Raw genomic sequence first — 5,762 nt, 5'->3', positions numbered from 1 at the left:
TTCTTTTTCCTCCTCGCTCACCTTTTCCTTGCTTCTTGCTGGAGTCAGTGGGTGCCCTCTGCAAAGGATCGCAGTTGCGCACCTTCGGCCGTTGTAATGCTGGAGGAAGCGAAGCTGCGAGTTGGAATCTGAACTTTCTACAAAATAAAACGGTGGGACGTTTTTGCTTTTCGAAAAGCTAACACCCCCTACACACTCCACACACCCCCCAGGGGGGGGACGACGACACTTTCTTCTGTTCTTCTGCTTTGGACGTTTTCGGGATGTCCCCCCTTCAACCGAATGGGTCCCATTTCTTTTGAGCAGGGATCCTTTCATGAATCCTAGTGCGGTTCTCCTTAAATAAGATTTAGGGGCTGAGTCGAGAGAAAGCGATCCCGCTCTGCAAGAGAGGGGCGATCCCATCCTACTCTTAACTCAGCAGCGTTGCTCTTACCGGATTCACCGTTCCGCTACTCCTTCGAGGTCCGGAATCTGGATCTTCCCAAGAACTGCAAACCGGGAATTATTCCACTTATCTCAGCCACGTGTGCCTCTTTCCCCTCCATCGCCGATGAAACCGCCGGTTCAGGATCTTCTCTCTTTTTAGGTGAAAGCTAAAGCGGGAGGGAGAGAGCCAAGAACTTCCGCCCCTGCAGCCACCCGCCCCCGCCCCCGCCGGCTTGTTTCCCCAACGAGCCCTCCGTCTGGAGCGAGCGAAAGGCGCTCTTCTCCGCTTTGATTGGTTGTACCGCTCGGAACAAGGTAAAAAGTCTACTAAGCGGGTAGGTGACGACGGATCGCTCCTGATAAAAGAGACCTCCAGCCTCAACTGGTTATTGTTTTGCCAATCCTCGTCGCCGTTTTGACAACTGACCCCGGAGTGACACAGTCCGACGTTGGGGTGAGGGAAAAGCGAGGAGTGGTGTGTGTATGTGTGAGTGTATGTGTATACGGCTCAAAAAAAATAAAAGGAACACTTAAACAACACAATATAACTCCAAGTAAATCTAACTTCTGTAAAATCAAACTGTCCACTTAGGAAGCAATACTGATTGACAGTCAATTTAATTTTGTTGTCATCACATTCAACTTTGTATAGAGCGAAGTATTCAATGAGAATAGTTCATTCATTCAGATTTAGGATGTGTTCTTTGAGTGTTCCCTTTATTTTTTGAGTAGTGTGTGTGTGTGCCTGCGTGCCTGCGTGCCTGCGTGCGTGGGTGGATGGATGGATGGATGGATTGATGGATGTAGAGTCCATACCAACCTACCCAGGCTTTATGCTCTACCATGGTCTTTCGAGACTGAAGGATGCCAATGCAATGTATGTATGTATGTATGTATGTATGTATGTATGTATGTATGTATGCATGTATGTATGTACGTACGTGTGTATGTATGTATGTATGTATGTATGTATGTATGTATGTATGTATGTATGTATGTGTCTCCCGAAATCTTCCCCACCCTCTCCGGAACATTGAACACAACCTACCAGGGTCCGGAGTAACATTTGTTTCTGTTCTAAGAGAGTTACGCACAGAACTCAAGTCCTTTCTCCTGTTCTCTAGAAAGGAAGGGCCGCGGGAAACTCCGAAGCTGGTGGGAACCGCAAAGCGGCGTTGCCTTCTTCCTCCGCTTGAAAAGCTACCCGTGTCTGGATTGGCCGCCTCTTGAATAATCTAAGAGTAGATACTGATCTGGAGTGAACGGTGCTTTTCAAAAGCCCTTTTCCTTCCCTTTTCCTTTCAAAAGCCTTTTTCCTTCCTTGAGTGGCGGTGCTAGGAAAATTGAAATCAGTTTCAGGCAGGTTGGATTTGACCCTGGAATTGTCAATATACAACAGAGATGGGTGAGGAGTTTTGCTTCCAGTTTCGGCCTGCGCCGGTAAAATCACCCCGTTTTCAATTCCCTCCTTCCCGTGCAAGTCGGAAACGTAACACCAAATGGTATAGGCCAGGGCTTCCTGCCTGAGTAGGGGTTGGACTAGAAGACCTCAAAGATTCCTTCTAACCCTTTGTCGTTCTGTTCTGCTAAGAAGCAAATGCAAACACGTCGAAGGAGCTGCGCACCCCAAAGGCGCCTGGAATTCCTGCAACCTGCTGGGGTTCCATTTCTGTTTCATCCCAGATTCCTCTCTAAAACCTATTTTAAAACAATCGGCCTGTTTAAAACGCAATCGAATAATTTCGCTGTTTGCTTTTCTTTTTAACGCAGATTATTTATTTGTTTGTTTGTTTGTTTGTTTGCTTGCTTGCTTATTTATTTCATTAATTAGATTTTTATGCCGCCCTTCTCCGCAGACTCAGGGCGGCTCACAACAAAACAGGTACAAAATGTTATGCTTTATGAGGATGGTTTATAGTGAGATCCTAAAGTGCAGCTAAAAAGAAAATACAGTGTGTTTTGGAAGAAAGGGCCATTGGAATTCATTTAGCCAATTTACTATGCATCAATGACAAATTCCTTGTGTATCCAATCATACTTGGCGAATAAAGAATTGTATCTATCTAATACCTGTTTACTTCTGAGTAGATTCGCCTAGGATTGGTTGTTAGACTGCAACTGTAACATACATTTAAAAGAAAGTAAATTGCACTGAACTTTATAAACCCAACTGAATTCAATGATGATTAAACTTCCGTGTCTGAATATTGGTTTGAAGTCTTCATTCAATTAAATTCATTTTTACTAAAGTATCCTTATACTGTAAATACAGCCTAAAGGAAAACACCTCCCAAAGATCCGAGCCTGCAATCCTATCCAATTTACTAGAAAATAAGCCCCATTGAACGCCCCAGGGGAGGCAGGAGTAAATCTGGATAGGATTGCACTGCGAGTTATTTGAAACGCGTTTAAGATTGGAACTACAGTATTCCTGCTCTCACCAACCCTGACAGAGCAAGCCACTAGAACATAAAACGACAGCAAATTGCACTCCTTACCAAGCACTGATAATGTTACCTAGTTTGGCTAACGAATGTCTACGAGAAAACCAACAAGCTCAGAGGGCGCGCCAGGCACCTCTCACTTCCTGTATCTATCCTAAAACGCATTTATTCGAAACCAGTTGTTGTCACCGAATTTACTCCCCCCAAAAAACAAAAAAACTATTTTTTCAAATTTCGGAAACCCGGACTGAACCAAGAGCAGTGTTTTGTTTTGTTTTTTCGTTCCTTCTCAGTTAACCGAATCGGCCCCCAGTTCGGAGGAGAACGGGAGCGGCGGAATCTTCGCGGCGTGTATGACTAGTAAGTCGGGAAGGTACAACAAACTTGCCAAATCGTTGTCTACCGCCGGATTGCCCGCATTGCTTGTAAGCGGAGCATACAAGGGAACTAGCTGCGGCAGGCTGCAGTCCTCCCGCCGTAAAGGAATAATAGAAAGCTGTTCTGTAAAACTCCTACACTTCCAGGAGCTTTAGGAGGCTTCGGGTCGCATTCATTTCGGTGAAGAAGTTTACTGGCTTGCCTCAGGAAGACCAACGGGGCCATCCTTTCTTCTCCCACACAAGAGAAGAAAAACAGAAAGGAAAGAGGATACGGGAAGGGTAGGGGGAGAAAGGGAAAGTGGGAAAAAGTGAAAATAGAGAAGGAAGCGAAAGAGGGAAATGTGAGAGGAAGGCAGGGCAGGAAGGAAGGGAGGGAGGGGAAGAGGGAATAAAACGAAAAAAAGAGAAGTGCAAAAGGAATGAAGGGAAAGTTATAAAAGAGGAGAGGAAAGAAGGGAAGGGAAAGAAAGAAAGAAAGAAAGAAAGAGAAAGAAAGAAAGAAAGAAAGAAAGGGAGGAAAGAAGGAAGGAAGAAACAGAAAGAAAGGAAAAGACAAGAAAAAAAGAAAGAAAGAAAGAAAGAAAAACTTGTATTTAAATAACACCACATGCCCCCGCGACCTATCACACATTGGGAGGCTAACCATTACATATTTGCTTAGATGTATAGTACCGCGGCCGAAATGTATCTAAATAGCCGCTTATAATCTGAGAAGCAAACGAAGCATGACAGCACCTCCCTTTGGTTCTGGACGACAGATTAAGCTGCATGGACTTTCTGCGCATCGAGGTCTTTCACCCACCTATCCGCACTAAGGGCGTTTGAGGGATTTTCTTCCTTGGCGCAATGAGGGCGACTGACACCTGAAGCTCTGCAGCCGGCGCGTGAGAAAAACAGGAGGCTGAAAGAGCGGGCCAAGACCGCGTTGCGCTTCTCCCTGCTTTCAAACGGCGGGGTCTTCAAGCGACTGCAGCGGAGCGGCCTCAAAAGCCCCTCCGGTTTTACGTTAAGAGTCCGGGCCCTCGCGGCGAGACAGTTCAAAGCTCACCACCGGCTCAAGGTTGACTCAGCCTTCCAACCTTCCGATATGGGTAAAATGAGGACCGAGATTGTCGGGGGCAATAGGCTGATTCTGTAAACCGCTTAGAGAGGGGCTGTAAAAGCATTGCGAAGCGGTATATAAGTCTAGATGCTGTTGCTATTGTCCTCTTGAGAGCAGCGATATATAAAACAGCCCTGCAGAGTGTTTTTCTACCTTGATGCTCTCTCGGATAAAGAGTTTGAGTTGGGTGTGTGTGTGCAAGGGGCGGCAAGGTTAGGCTTTCTGTCCACGCAAGGGATGGTTGGATCGCATTGTCTCGATCGGATATAACTTTGGTGGAAATGAACACAGGCAGGCAGGCAGGCAGGCAGGCTCGTTCAGACGCGGCTTTGGGGTGAATTTGAAAAAAAATGACCCCCCCCTCCCGGTGTCGACGGTCTCTGTAAACCGCTTAGAGAGGGCTGTAAAGACAGTGCAATCTTTGTCGTGGGCAATAACGAGAGGCCTGAATTTATTACTATTATTACTATTATTACTATTATTACTATTATTACTATTATTACTATTATTACTACTATTATTACTATTATTACTATTATTACTATTATCACTATTATTACTATTATTACTACTATTATTACTATTATTGCTATTATTACTATTATTGCTATTATTACTATTATCACTATTATCACTATTATTACTGTTATTACTATTATTATTACTATTATTACTATTACTATCATCATCATCATCATCGTCGTCATTATTATTTGGTGTGTGGAGGGGTTTCCGTGATTAATATCGTCCGAATTCGCGAGCAAATCGGGTCACCGATTCAAATTTAGACCGGGCCTGAAAAAGGCGTGGCCGGTAGCCAGGTACACCCGAACCGCTGGTTATCGAAATAAGCCCCATACCCTGTTCAGTGAAACGTACCTCTGCTGTAAACGGCCCTTCAGGTGGCTAACCCCAGAACCCAGGAGGTTCAAGTGTTGGGCTACTACGCAAATGCAACGGGGAGATGAAGGAAAAAAAACCTCCCAAAGGAAGGTTTTGCCTCCGCCGAAAGGATTTGACCCCGCACCTTGCGGGATCGGAACCAGGGACTGGGTGCCAGCATTTAAGCCTCAAAACCAGGCCTTGCAAGAAAGCGGGGATCTTTGGAGCAAGGGTAGAGGCGCTACGAAGGTACCCTTCTAGCCCTTCCACACAGAGACGCATCCAGTGCGTAGCAGCTTGGAGTCTTAAGCAACAGGTTGATGAATAATTCAACCGGCGCTGCCTCCTAAAGCAGTGAGAACTATTCACTCTCTGGAAGCCTTGGCAGTTAATCCCTTGTTTGGGTTGCTTTACATTTGGACCCCTCCCATCAATCAACTGCCAGGAACTGGAGGGTGATCGGAATTCCTGGAAAAGCCACCGAGGAGGCCAGGGTCCTTTGGGCCAGGCTTGGTCTTTAGGTAG

The 5,762-nt window shown here is 45.7% G+C and overlaps 1 long non-coding RNA gene across 1 annotated transcript in view; it reads left to right on the top strand.

The window, feature by feature from the left end:
• The first annotated feature begins 648 nt into the window (after positions 1-648).
• LOC139156784 (uncharacterized) overlaps positions 649-5,762 on the top strand; it is a 67,728-nt gene continuing 62,614 nt past the window's right edge. Inside the window, exon 1 of the long non-coding RNA XR_011557377.1 lies at positions 649-744. This is a non-coding gene — a long non-coding RNA (uncharacterized lncRNA). The remainder of the gene's footprint in view (positions 745-5,762) is intronic.

Source organism: Erythrolamprus reginae, chromosome 1 (genome assembly GCF_031021105.1).
Source record: "Erythrolamprus reginae isolate rEryReg1 chromosome 1, rEryReg1.hap1, whole genome shotgun sequence".
Taxonomy (NCBI): Eukaryota; Metazoa; Chordata; class Lepidosauria; order Squamata; family Dipsadidae; genus Erythrolamprus; species Erythrolamprus reginae.
This window is presented reverse-complemented; position numbering and strand designations above follow the sequence as displayed.